This window comes from Myotis daubentonii, chromosome 12 (assembly GCF_963259705.1).
Source record: "Myotis daubentonii chromosome 12, mMyoDau2.1, whole genome shotgun sequence".
NCBI lineage: Eukaryota > Metazoa > Chordata > Mammalia > Chiroptera > Vespertilionidae > Myotis > Myotis daubentonii.
The window spans coordinates 25036803-25051267 of record NC_081851.1 but is presented as its reverse complement, the minus strand read 5'-3'; the positions used below and the strand labels follow the sequence as shown (position 1 = coordinate 25051267).

Here is a 14465-nt window from a genome sequence, read left to right as displayed (position 1 = left end):
TGCACTACATACCAGCATATGCTCCTGGTGGTAATGGCTGTGAATCATTGGTGTGTATGTTGTTTAATGACCACTCATCCCTTTGCAATGCGCCCTAGATGTTCCCCTCATCAAAATAGGGAGCCTGTTGCCTCTCTTCCTGAATCTCAGCTGGCCTTATGACTGGCTTTGGCCAAGGGATGACAGTATCTGCTCTTGCCCTCTTGCAATGTGCCACAAAGATGTGAGGAAACTTGACCTAGACTGCTTCCTGTGAGAGACTATGTTCAGAGATAAAGGCCCACCCTTCAGCCAGCACCAAACTCCGGACATCTACAGATGAGTCTGAATGAGCGAGCAGGGGCCAGATTCTGCAGGACTTTGTGAGACATGCTAAGGAAGTTGGACTCTGTGGCATGGACAGAGGGAAGTCACTGAGGCGTCCGAAGCAAGGGAGGGAACTTATCAAACTTACATTTAATTTTATTATTTTTTTAAAAATATATTTTATTGATTTTTTTACAGAGAGGAAGGGAGAGAGATAGAGAGTTAGAAACATTGATGAGAGAGAAACATCGATCAGCTGCCTCCTGCACATCTCCTACTGGGGATGTGCCCGCAACCAAGGTACATGCCCTTGACCGGAATTGAACCTGGGACCTTTCAGTCCGCAGGCCGACGCTGTATCCACTGAGCCAAACCGGTTTCGGCCAAACTTACATTTTAGAAAAATAAATCTCACAGTAGGGAGAAGAACAAATGGTTTGAGGAAAAACCTGGAGTTAGAAGATCTGTAGGCAGAAACACTATGGCAATAGCACAGGTGAGAGATGAGCTGGGACTGAACTAATATAGCAGCAACAGAACTGTTGAGATGTGGGGCATGAGGAAGTGGGAAGACTTACCTAAGGGTAACTAGGGTGGCGACAGATGTACCGACTAAGATAGGGAATGGGGATGGGGAGCAGGAGGAGACAGCACCATGGGAAAGAGAATGAGTTCATTTTGGGCGTGTTGGATTTGAGATACTTATGGCATGTCCAGATGGAGAGGACTATTTGTCAATTGGGTATGATGATGTAGGGTTCTGGAAGAAGTCCTGCTAGAAATAGAGATTTGGGAGTTCATCAGGACAAAGGTAGAAGATCCTAGAAGGTAAATAAGGTTAGTTAGAATAACACGTGAGGTGGAAGGGGTGGGCATTGAGAAGGGACGCCAAAGAAGAAGCCTGAAGAAGAGAGGCCCAAAACAACTGTGAAAAATGCAGGTCTTAGAAGTCAGGTTGAACATTTCCAAAAAGAGAACCTACGGAGAGGTAGGTGAGGTAAGAGCCGCAAAGTAACCTCTGGATTTGGGAATTAGATAGTTGGTGAGCTTTCCATAGCAGTTTTAAACTAGTGATAGGAGTAAGAGCCAGACTGCAGAGAGATGAAGAAATAGATGGAGGGAATTAGATTTCCCTTTCAAAAAATTTAGCTGCAGATAAAAAGAAAGACGATGGTATCAAGGTTAAAATCAGTTTTTGTTGGTTTGTTTCTTAAAATAACAAATATTTGAGCTTGTTTACAGGCTATGGAGAGCAAGGGACTGAACAAGCATTGGAGTGAAGCAACAGTTGATGGAATGGGACCCTGGAGTTGGGAGTAGGAGATGGTATAGTGATAGAGGGATTGGGTAGGAAGTGAGCCATTTTGTCCTTTGAGACTGGAAGGCTAAAACCCCAATAGAAAATGAAAATCACCCTAGCCGGTTTGGCTCAGTGGATAGAGCATCGGCCTGCGAACTGAAAGGTCCCAGGTTCGATTCTGGTCAAGGGCACATGCCCGGGTTGTGGGCTCGATCCTCAGTGGGGGACCTACAGGAGATAGCTGATCCATGATTCTCTCTCACCATGGATGTTTCTATCTCTCTCTCCCTCTTCCTTCCTCTCTGAAATCAATAAAAGTAAATTTTTTAAAAAGAAAAGAAAATGAAAATCATTCATTTTAGAGGACACCACCCTGCTTTCTGGTGTGGTTTGCCCCAGAAGTTTTCAGCAACCTGGTGTAGATAGAATGTTGGATTTGCTTACTGTTGATCACGGAGACAGTTTCTAGTTTTTCAATATTTTAAATAATGGCAAAAGCCATTTTTTATTAGTTCTTTTTTTCTTAAAAAAGTATAACATTACTAATACATTTGAATGCCTGACATACTTTCTCTCCCTTTCTCCTTTGAGGTCACCACTGTCCTGAACTGGCAATATGTCATTCCCATACAGCTAACGTTGGATTGCACTAAGTATTTATTATCCATAATTTATATGAACATGGTTTTGTACGTTGAAAGACTTTTTTTTCAAATTATAAAAGAAAGTTTATTTAGAAAGGTAGTGAGGTGGTGGAAATGAGCCAGCTCGGCTGCATAGTCTCAGGAAACAAGTTACAGAGGCAGAAGAAGGGCCCTCAGAGCTTTTGAGAGGAAGGGGAAAGGTAATGCTCCTGGCGGGAAGGAGGGGAGAAAGGAAAAGGTGCAGGCCTGCTCCCAGAGGGAGACCGCCTAATAATTTTAACAAATTGGTTTGTTACTGTACTTTTCATTCTGAAATTTGCTGCTGCTTTTTATTTTTTTAATCCTCTTCTGAGGATATGTTTTTATTGATTTTCAGAGAGAGAGAGAGAAACATCGATGTGAGAGAGAAATGTTTACCGTTTGCCTCTCATAGGCACCCTGCCCAGGGATGGAACCTACAACCTGGGCATGTTCCCTAACTGGAATGATACCAAAGACATTTTGGTGCATGGGACGATGCTCAACCAACTGAGCCACACCGGCCAGGGCCAGATTGTTGGAGTTTAAATTTCAGCTAGTTAACTTAAAGTCTGTGTAATCTTGATGAAATTACCTAAACTCTTTTTACTTTCTTTAGTTCTCCTCCCTTTCTCCCTCTCCCTCCCTCCCTCCCGCCCTTCCTTCCTTCCTTCCTTCCTTCCTTCCTTCCTTCCTTCCTTCCTCTCTTTCTTCATTTCTTTCCTTTCTTTTTGCTTCAGTTTCTTCATCTATAAAGTGGGGTGATTAGTAGTACCTACCTGTTGGATTTTGTGGGAATAATATGCATTAATACATGTAAAGTGCTCAGAGCTAGAGTTCTAGTCAAGATGGCAGAGCAGGTAAACACTGCACTCACCTCCTCCAGCGACTGTTAAATTAGACAACCAATCAGCCTGAGAGAATCCCTCCCATCTGTGGCAACAGCAATCAAGGCTCAACTACAACAGAAGGGCAGACACAATCCACATAAGGGAAACCCCAGAGCACTCAGCTCAGTTGATCAGGGAGACTAAGGCCTCGCAGGACACCTACTATAAAAGGCCACTCTACCAAGACTGGGAGTTATAGCAGCTCCACTTAATACACGGAAACAAAGATGGGGAAGCAGCCCAATGAGAAGACAAAGAAACAAGTCCCAAACGAAAGAACAGAACAAAACTCCAGAAAAAACCTAAATGAAATGGAGCGAAGCAATCTACCAGATACAGAGTTCAAAATATGGGTTATAATACGCTCAACGAACTTATGGGAAGAGTCGGTAAGTTCAGTGAAAATTTAAACAAAAAGATAGGAAACACAAAAATGGAATTTGTGTTACAGGTTTGTTCCCCTATTTGTATTAAAGCCCAAACAAATGCAAACCAAACTAAAAGTTTATTTAAGGAAATTGCGCCATTCCTGGAGTCACAGGTGAACTCGTGGTCTAATTGCTGGTTCCCCCAATTCCTGGCCTGCATGGCACAGATTATATATGGGGGGTGGGATTATTCATGGCCATTAAGGGAGTAGGGGTCATAGGCTCTTCTGATTCATTGGAGCCAGGGTAGGGAGTAGTTCAGTGATGGCGAACCTATGACACGCGTGTCAGAGGTGACAAGCGAACTTATTTTTTGGGTTGATTTTTCTCTGTTAAATGGCATTTAAATATATAAAATAAATGTCAAAAATATAAGTCTTTGTTTTACTATGGTTGCAAATATCAAAAAATTTCTATAGGTGACATGGCACCAGAGTTAAGTTAGGGCTTTTCAAAATGCTGACACGCCGAGCTCAAAAGGTTCACCATCACTGGAGTAGTTGATCATTATATCAGGTCTTGAGGTCAGCTATGGCTCCAGTCTGTCTGGGTACATGAGGGTGTGGTGGGTAGCATCATTCCACTCTCCTGGGCCTGGGGCTGAAACACAACTGAGATCAAGATGTTATCTTCAGTTTGACTAAAACTCGGTTCCCTTGATCAACAGACTTGAGGCTTAAATCAGTTTGACACTGGCCAGAACCTGATGTTCTAAGGCAGTGGTTCTCAACCTTCCTAATGCCGCGACCCTTTAACACAGTTCCCCATGTTGTGGTGACCCCCAACCATAAAATTATTTTTGTTGCTACTTCATAACTGTAATTTTGCTACTGTTATGAATCGTAATGTAAATATCTGATATGCAGGATGGTCTTAGGTGACCCCCGAGAAAGGGTTATTCGACCCCCAAAGGGGTCGCGACCCACAGGTTGAGAACCACTGTTCTAAGGGCTCTAAGGTAGAAGGAAAAAAAAGAAAGGAGGAAAGAGAGTCATAGTGCCATTATACTGAATCAAGAAGACAGAAAGGAGGAAGGGTCATGTTAAAGAAATAGAGTTTCTGTGTAAATTAGAAAACATAAAAAAAGAACCAGCCAGAAATGAAGAAGACAGTAATTGAAATGAAGAATGCATTAGAGGGAATCAACAGTAGATTAGATAAATTAGAGGATCTAATTAGTGATTTGGAATACAAGTAGCAGAAAACACCTAATCAGAACAGCAAAAAGAATAAAGAATTCAGTCAGGACACATACAAGAAGCAACCCATGAATGCATAAATCTTTCTCTCTCTCTCTTCTTCAAATCAATAAAAAAAAGAATAAAGAATTCAAAATAATGAAGATAGGGGCTTCTGGGACAACATCGAGTATAACAACATTCTTATCATAGGGGAACCAAAGGAGAAGAAATTGAAAACCTATTTGAAGAAATAATGACTGAAAACTTCCCAAACCTGGTAAAGGAAACAGACAGACAAGCCCAGGAAGCTCATAGAATTCCAAACAAGATGTAAAGTATAGCATAGGGAATATGGTCAATAATATTGCAAAAATTCTGTATGGTACTAGACTTATTGGGGTGATCACTTTGTGAGTTACAGAAATATCTAATCACTGTGCTGTACACCTGAAACTAATATGATATTGTATGCCAATTGTAATTGAAAAATTAAAAGAATTTTTAAATAGAAACTAATGAGGAAAGAAATCCATATGAAGCATAGAATACTACAGACATACACATATATGAACACTCATATGTACACACACGTATTATTATAGTAAAATGCTGTAAAGACATATCAGCTTTAGGTGACTGTTCATGTTTCAGTGTATTTTTGTGTTATTTAGAAATCTAAGTTGACAAAAGATCATGCAGAAACCCACCATTTAATTCAGCAAAGACACATTCTTCTGCTCCTGCACCCTCCAATCTCAAGAATTTGCAGTACTCTTTACCACCACTTGGTAGCACTGTACAGCATACGTAGGCCTAACTCAAACTTCATCTAAATCTCCGAAGGTCTAAAACTGCAAAACAAATCTCATAAGGTGACACCTTTGTGGTGGACACTCACTCAAGAAAAGGTTATAAGATAAGTAAAACTAGAGTATTTGGCTAAGAAACACATTAAGTACTGGAAGTTTTATCTACAAGAGAAATCCACAAACGGGAGAGATCCAGGAGGGCTGCGAGGGAAAATGAGGTAAGCTGGCCTGTGAGGCGTAGGGTTAGACTGCAGGAGACTGAGAGAAGGACTTTAGATTCGCAGAGGGAAGGGACAGAAGCAAGAACAGTGTGAGCAGAGAAAAGGAGACTGATTGAGATCAGAACCGAAGGTTCATGCTGGGAAGTAGTTCTGAGGCCAAGTGGGTGAGCAGTGAGCAGGACAAGGGAGGTTATTGGATTGAATAAGGGGGCAGTGCGTGGAGATCCCTAGAAGTGCTATTTCAGGAGACAGGTGGTGAATTGACAGACCCATTCATTATTTATAATATCCTGTTTGATTTTTGTGTGAAAAATATTCTTCATAGTTTTTCATGAAAAATAATGCTAATATCCTAAATATCCCTATTTTTATGCTTTTTTTGGGGGAGGGGGTGGGGTAAATCAGAACAAGGTAAAGATCTTTAGCCCTGATAGATAAAGTAGCTTGAATACATGTATTTATTTATTTATTTTTATTTCAAGAATTTAAACCTAAAAACTTAAGTTTGTTTTTAAAATCCCAATGTTTTAAAGGAGAGAAAAAATATTTTCTGGCTGACTGGTTTGGGAACAAGAACAATAGATTTTAATTATTGTGCCATTAAAACATACACTTTGAAAATAGCATGCTATTAAACAATGATTGGGTTACCAAAGAGATCAAAGAAGAAATAAAAAAACATCATGGCAACAAATGACAATGAAAATTCAACAATCTAAAATCTATAGGACATAGTAAAAGCAGTCTTGAGAGGAAAGTTCATAGCTCTACATGCCTACCTCAAAAAAAAACACAAAAAACAAGAAAAAATGGTAATAAATGATCTAACCCTATACCTCAAGGAGTTAGAAAGAGAGCCACATGAAAAGCCCAGTGTAAGCAGAAAGGAAGGAAATAATAAAGATCAGAGTGGAAATAAATGACATAGAGACCAAAAAAAACCCCCCAATGCAAATCAAAACAACAATGAGGTACCATCTTACACCTGTCAGACTGGCTATCATCAACAAATCAACAAACGACAAGTGCTGGAGAGGATGTGGAGAAAAAGGAACACTTGTGCACTGCTGGTGGGAATGCAGACTGGTGCAGCCACTATGGAAGACAGTATGGAGTTTCCTTAAAAAACTGAAAATGGAACTCCCATTTGACCCTGTGATCCCACTTCTAGGAATATATCCCAAGAAACCAGAAACACCAATCAGAAAGGATATATGCACCCCTATGTTCATAGCAGCACAATTCACCATAGCTAAGATCTGGAAACAGCCTAAGTGCCCATCAGTAGATGAATGGATTAGAAAACAGTGGTACATCTACACGATGGAATACTATGCTGCTCTAAAAAGGAAGGAACTCTTACCATTTGCAACATCATGGATGGAACTGGAGAGCATTATGCTAAGTGAAATAAGCCAGTCAATAAAGGAAAAATACCACATGATCTCACTCATTCATGGACAATAGAGACCATTATAAACTTTTGAACAATAATAGATACAGAGGCAGAGCTGCCTCAAACAGATTGTCAAACTGCAGCGGGAAGGCCGGGGAGGGTTGGGGGGCAGGAGGTAGGGGGGTAAGAGATCAACTAAAGGACTTGTATGCATGCATATAAGCATAACCAATGGACATAAGACACTGGGGGATAGGGGAGGCTAGGGGACTGTCTAGGGCGGGGGGATAAAATGGACACATATGTAATACCCTTTGTAATACTTTAAGCAAAAAAACAACAAAAAACAAACAAAACAAAAAAAACAAAAGATCAACAAAACCAAGAGCTGATTCTTTGAAAGGATAAACAAGATTGATGAAAAAATACTATAAACAACTCTATTCCAACAAAATGGACAACCTAGACAAAATGGACATATTCTTAGAAAAATACAAGTTCCCAAAACTCTATCAGGAAGAATAAAAAAACCTTAGTAGGCCGATAACTACTGAAGAAATTGAAGCAGTGGTCAAAAATCTTCCAGCAAACAAAAGCCCTGGTCTGGATGGTTTTACAGGGGAGTTCTTCCAAGTATTCAAAGAAGAACTAAAAACTATCCTCCTCAGACTATTCCAAAAATTTCAAGAGGAAGCAACACTTCCAATATCTTTTTATGAAGCCAGCATTACCCTAATTCCAAAATCAGATAAAGGCACCACAAAAAAAGAGAACTACAGGCCAATATCCTTGATGAACATAGATGCTAAAATCCTCAACAAAATTCTAGCAAATCAGATTCAGCATTACATTAGAAAGATCATACACCATGACCAAGTGGGATTTATTCTGGGGATGCAAGGATGGTACAATATCCGCAAATCAATAAATGTGATACATCACATAAACAATTTGAGAGACAAAAATCACATAATCATATCAATTGATGTAGAAAAAGCATTTGACAAAATCCAACATCCTTTCTTGATAAAAACTCTCAGCAAAGTGGGAACAGAGGGATCATACCTCAACATAATAAAAGCCTTATATGACAAACCTACAGCCAACATCATACTCAATGGGCAAAAACTAAACACATTTCTCCTGAGAACGGGAACAAGACAGGGATGCCCACTTTCACCACTCCTGTTCGATTATAGTACTGGAAGTGCTAGCCATAGCAATCAGACAAGAAGAAGAAATAAAAGGCATCTAAATTAGAAAAGAAGAAGTAAAACTGTCATTATTCACAGATGACCTGATATCATACATAGAAAACCCCAAAAACTCTATCAAAAACCATTACACTTAATAAATGAATTTGGCAATGTAGCAGGATACAAGAATAACACTCAGAAATCTGTGGCTTTTTTATACACCAATAATGAATTCACAGAAAGAGAAACAAACAAACAAAAAAATCCCATTTACCATTGCACCAAAAAACTTAAGATACCTAGGAATAAACTTGACTAAGGAGGTAAAAGACCTGTACTGGGAGAACTACAGGACATTGAAAACAGAGATAGAGGAAGACATAAACAAATGGAAGAACATACCATGTTCATGGATTGGCAGAATCAACATCATTAAAATGTCCTTACTACCCAAAGCAATCTATAGATTCAATGCACTCCCCATTAAGATACCAAGGGCATATTTCACAGATCTAGAATAAATGCTCCAAAAATTCACATGGAATAAAACAAGACACCAAATAAGCTCCTGCCACTGTTGCTAGGCTAAGGAGCAGCAAGCCTGGCTTCTAGCTGAGCGGTGCTCCCGCTGTGGGAGCGCACTGACCACCAGGGGGAAACTTCTGTGTTGAGCATCTGCCCCCTGGTGGTCAGTGCGCATCATAGCAACCAGTTGTTCTGTTGTTCAGTTGATTTGCATATTAGGGTTTTATTATATAGGATTTTTAAATTTTTGGTAAAATATACATAACATAAAATTTACCATTTTAACCTTTTTTAAAAAATATTTTTTTATTGACTTCAGAGAGGAAGGAAGAGGGAGAGAAAAAGCTAGAAACATCAATGATGAGAGAGAATCATTGATTGGCTTCCTCCTGCATGCCCCATACTGGGATCAAGCTGCAACCCAGGCATGTGCCCTGATTGGGAATTGGACTGTGACCTCCTGGTTCATAGGTTGATGCTCAACCACTGAGCCATGCTGGCTGGGCTTTAACCATTTTAAGTGTACAAATCAGTGGGATTAAATACATTAACAATGTTGTGCAACCATCTCCACTCTATCCATTTCCAGAACTTTTTCATTGTCCCAAACATAAAACCTGTACTTCTTGAGCAGTAACTCACCATTTCCCCCTTATCCATAGTATTTCCAAATTTTACCCCTGTATAGTTTCTTTTGAGTGGTTGCTCTAGGTATTACATTATGTATACTTGTCACAATCAACTCGTGTCACCATTTTACTAGTTCAAGTTAAGTATAGAAATCTTACCTTCATTTACATCTTTGTTCTCTCTGTTTATAATCTATACTAATAGAAGGGTAATATGCTAATTAGACTGGATTGACTGGACATCTTCAGGATATCTGACTTCCTTCCGGACAAAGCCACGGTGGCCGGGCCAAGGTAGAGGCAGTTAGGGGAAATCAGGCCGGCAGGGGAGCAAGCAGTTAGGGGCGATCAGGCTGGTGGAGGAGCAAGCAGTTAGGGGCGAGATCAGGCTGGCTTTGGGGGAGTAAGCAGTTAGGGGCATGATCAGGCAGGCAGAGTGGTTAGAAGCCAGAGGTCCCAGATTGTGAGAGGGTGCAGGCCAGGCTGAGGGATCCCCCCCTCCCGCCCCACATGCACGAATTTCATGCACTGGGCCTCTAGTATAATATAAAAGGGGCTCTATGGAAAGTAACCTCATAGGGTGATTTGATCATAAATTCCTAATTGAGCAGGTCATGGTAGGTAGTCATGCCCCAGGTATACTAGTATAACTTCTTTAGTAAAAGGCTTATCTTTGCCTTAAGTAAGCCCTGTCCATTGTTTCTGCACATCTAGGTTAACACACCTTTGAAATACTTCTTCTCAGAGCCCTCTTACAAAAGCCTGACTACCTTCAAGAGAGAACATAATATTAACCTTTCTGAAATCAAATCCCTGCCTTGCTTTCTCCCACTTTCCTGTAATCTTCCTTATACTCCCTCCTTAATTTCAAATGCACAAAAGAAGCTGACAACTGTCATATTCTTGGTAGCACTTATCTCAGTCTGTTGAGATCTTGCTTCCATGTGTATCCTCTGTTTGATTCAAATAAAGTTTTATAAAAATTCTCTACAGGTATGGACATACTTATGTCAACATACTTACTCTACATACAACATTGTTATAGTTCTTGCTTTCACTGTTAATTTAGAAATTTAGAAAATTCAAGAGGAGAAGGAAACTGTATTATATACACTAATATTTTTGGTTATTATGTTATTCCTTTCTTCTTGATGTTACAAGTTTCCTTCTTTTATTATTTTCTTTCTGTTAGAAAACATTGTTTCTGGTAGGTCTGCCTGTGAGAAATTCTCTTAGTTTTCCTTCATCTGGGGATATCTTGACTTCATTTTCATTATTAAAGAACTAGTAGCCTGTTGCACAAAATTCGTGCACATTAAAAGGGAATTAATTAGTGGAGATATTTTAATATTGCTATTTGCCCTTTCTCTATAATAGAAGTGTGAGAGAGGAAAGGAAATTAGTAAAATGTATATGAAAATAATATATCAATTTATTAATAATTAAGCAGTAACAAAAGGATATAACAACAGAGGCATGATATAAAAACGACAAAAACATGATATGAAAACAACAAAAACATGATATAAAAACAACAGTGATGCAAACAATGACTGATAAAGTGATTAAACTTATTCTAATATCTCCCTGTATACCACATTAAGAGTGAAAACACTTTCAGAGTGCTTGACTAATTTCCCTTGTGCTGAAGTATTTAGAACTTTAACTGTAACGTCACATGCTCTTCAAACTCAAGGGAAAGCAACATATAACTGACCATGTGTGAAAATGGGTTCAGGTAGGAATATGCCTGCTCTGTCTAGAGTTTGTCCTTGTGATTTGTTAATAGTCATCACAAATGCTGGCATCACAGGAAACTGTCATCGAATCAATTTAAATGGGAGGCCAGTGTCAGATGGGGACAAATCAATTCTTGGAATCAGAACAACCTCTCCCTCTGCATATCCTGTTAATACTTCAGCTTCGATAATGTTAGGTAGTAATCTTTTGATAATAAATCTGGTACCATTACAAAGACCCCATTTACTATTGAGATTTCTCAGTAGCATGATGATTGCACCCACTTTCAATTTTAATTTATGACATGGCATTCCCGAAGGAGTAATACTATTAAGAAATTCGATGGGAAAATGTTCCTTTTTAGCATCATCTGTGGAATCAATGGAATCATCACTCAAATATGTGTGAAAATCTCCATTGAGTATATCCAAAATTTCTTCATTTAATTTTTGAACATGCTCATTTTTTGGACAAAGAATTGCATGTTTAGATATATTTTTCATATTATCTATAGATATAGTATTTCCAAAGGTAGCTTCTATAATAGATCCATTACAAATCATTTCACAGGAGATTTCAATAATATCCATTCCTAAATGAAAACTGCTATCAAGTTTGCCATCTCCAAGTTTTACTAACCATCCACTATAAGCAGAATCCTCTGATCTCATATTTGTTGTAAGAGACAACTTTCTGAAACATCCCCAAACATTGCAGTACTTTGAACTCATTTGTACTATGGCCGATCACATAGCATGCGGTACAATACTGAGACATTGTCGAAAATCCCCTCCGAGAAGGAGAACTTTCCCACCAAATACAACATTCAAATTCCTCTTAGTAATCTGTCTATGGTGTTTATAGCATGACTGGATGCCATGGTGCATTCATCAATAATGAGAAGTTGGGCCTTTTTAATAGTTTTAGCAACTTCACTCTTTATATTGAGTTTAGAAATTGAAGCTTCATTTAATGCAGCGGTTCTCAATCTGTGTGTCACAACCCCTTTGGGGGTTGAACGACCCTTTCACAGGGGTCGCCTAAGACCATCCTGCATATCAGATATTTACATTACGATTCATAACAGTAGTAACATTACAGTTATGAAGTAGCAACGAAAATAATTTTATGGTTGGGGGTCACAACATGAGGAACTGTATTTAAAGGGCCAGAAGGTTGGGAACCACTGATTTAATGGAATCGATAATTTATATTGGGAATGAAAGGTGCTTCCACCGAGAAGTAAATTTGCAGCAATTCCTGTAGATGCTGTGGGTAAAACAGTACCACCACGACCTCTAATATAATGTATTAAAACTTTATACAGATATGCAGGTGAATAGGATTCCTAGCTGGCAGGCCCCTGACAGCAAGCTGGCCACCTGTGGATTCTGTGAGGAATGGGGCTCCCTTCTCCCTCCTGTCAGGGTCTGGGGTGCAGGTGAATGGGGTTCCTGGCTGGCAGGCCACTGACAGCAAGCTATCCAACAGCAGATTGTGTGAGGAATGGGGCTGCCTCCTCCCTACTGTCAGGGTCTGGTTTGAAGGCCGGACTCAGTACTTCCATGCCTCGCTCCAAGGGCGGGTTCCTGCCTGAAGTCTTGCCCTGAGGGCGGGTTCCTGCCTGAAACCTCCCCCTCTGGGGAAACAGCTGGGGGAGGGCGCAGCCGTTTCCAAGACGACCCCTGCAGGACTGACTTCTTTCCCGTTGGTTGCGCTTCTGGAGGTGATGTTACACCCAGGGTTTTTATATAAGTAGCTATTTTCCCTTTTCCTATGGAAGCCACCAGCTTGAGAGAAGTGTGGCCACAGATATCAGTGTGCTCTGAAAAGAGGGAGTCATCTGGCAAAAATGTCACTTTCACACCAATTTGTGCAAAAACAATAGACAGCCCTATGCTGGACGTGAATTGGCTGGTCATCAAACCAATGTTGAGTCTTGGGGTACTGGCAGAACTGTGGCTCGAATTCCTAGAGTATGAGGTGGGGGAAATCATTGTTCTGGCCAGAATACTTTTGGACTAAGCGTGTGGGGGCTGCACATTTGCACCAAAACCTGGCGCCATTGGCAATGCAGAGTGAACACAACACAGCAGCGATATGCCATCTGCTCTGCCCTGGCTGCCTCGGCCTTACCAGCGCTGGTCATGTCTAAAGGTCATCATATTGAGGAAGTTCCTGAACTTCTCTTGGTACTTGAAGATAAAGTTGAAGGCTATGAGAAGACCAAGAGGCTGTTTTGTTTCTTAAGAAACTTAAGGCCTGGAATGGTATCAAAAATGGTCTATGCCTCTCAGTGAATGAGTGCTGGCAAAGCAAAATGAGAAGCCATCCGGCGCAGAGACCTGGCATTATCTGTAACACGGGGACAACGGTATCATCAAAAACCGAGAAACATCCCTGGGGGAGCATTTGAGATTTTGCTCCCTTGTGTTTGGCTAAAATTAACTCTTTTTAATTTTTAAATAAAAAAATGTGTTTTCAAATAAACATATGAAAATTATCAACAGGTTTTTATGTTTCTTATATTGATGAGGTTTTTATAGAAAACAGGAAGCCGAGAAAGGAGAAAATAATGCTGAGATTTGGTGATGGAATTAGTCTGCTTAACTTAAGCAAAGTGAACAATTTGAACCTTGCTCCCAGGAGCACGTGAGCCGTTTCTGTGTTTGGACTGAAAGGGCTGTTCCGCGAGTTAGGTGGTCTGTATGGCACCTGGTGGAAAGCAGCCTCCCTCAAGAGTAACTACAGCCTTCCCATGCACAAGGTGCTCAGTACAGACCTGAGCAGAATCTTGAAAACCCCAGAGACCCAAAGAGCCCTCTGAGCACCGCGCAAGAAGATTCACCGCAGAGTCCTGAAGAAAAATCCACTGAAAAACCTGGGAGTCATGTTGAAGCTGAACCCATAGGCAAAGACCATGAGCCAAACATCATTCTCCAGAGGCCAAGAACCACAAGCTCCAGATGGATAAAGCAGCAGTTTGAGACGCCAAATCAGAAGAGAAGGGGGTTCCAGGCAAGAAGCCTGTGGTAGGGAAGAAAGGAAAGAAGGCTGTTGGTGTTAGGAAGCAAAAGAAACCTTTGGTGGGGAAAAAAGGCTACAGCTACCAAGAAACCAGCCCACAGAAGAGAAACCCACCACAGAAGAAAAGAAGCCTGTAACATAAAGTTAAATTTGGT

At 40.3% G+C, this 14465-nt stretch overlaps 1 pseudogene; it reads left to right on the top strand.

Annotated features, from left to right (window-relative positions):
• Window positions 1–3116: 3116 nt before the first annotated feature.
• LOC132213939 (large ribosomal subunit protein uL4-like) lies at window positions 3117–14452 on the top strand (annotated as a pseudogene).
• The last annotated feature ends 13 nt before the right edge of the window (window positions 14453–14465 follow it).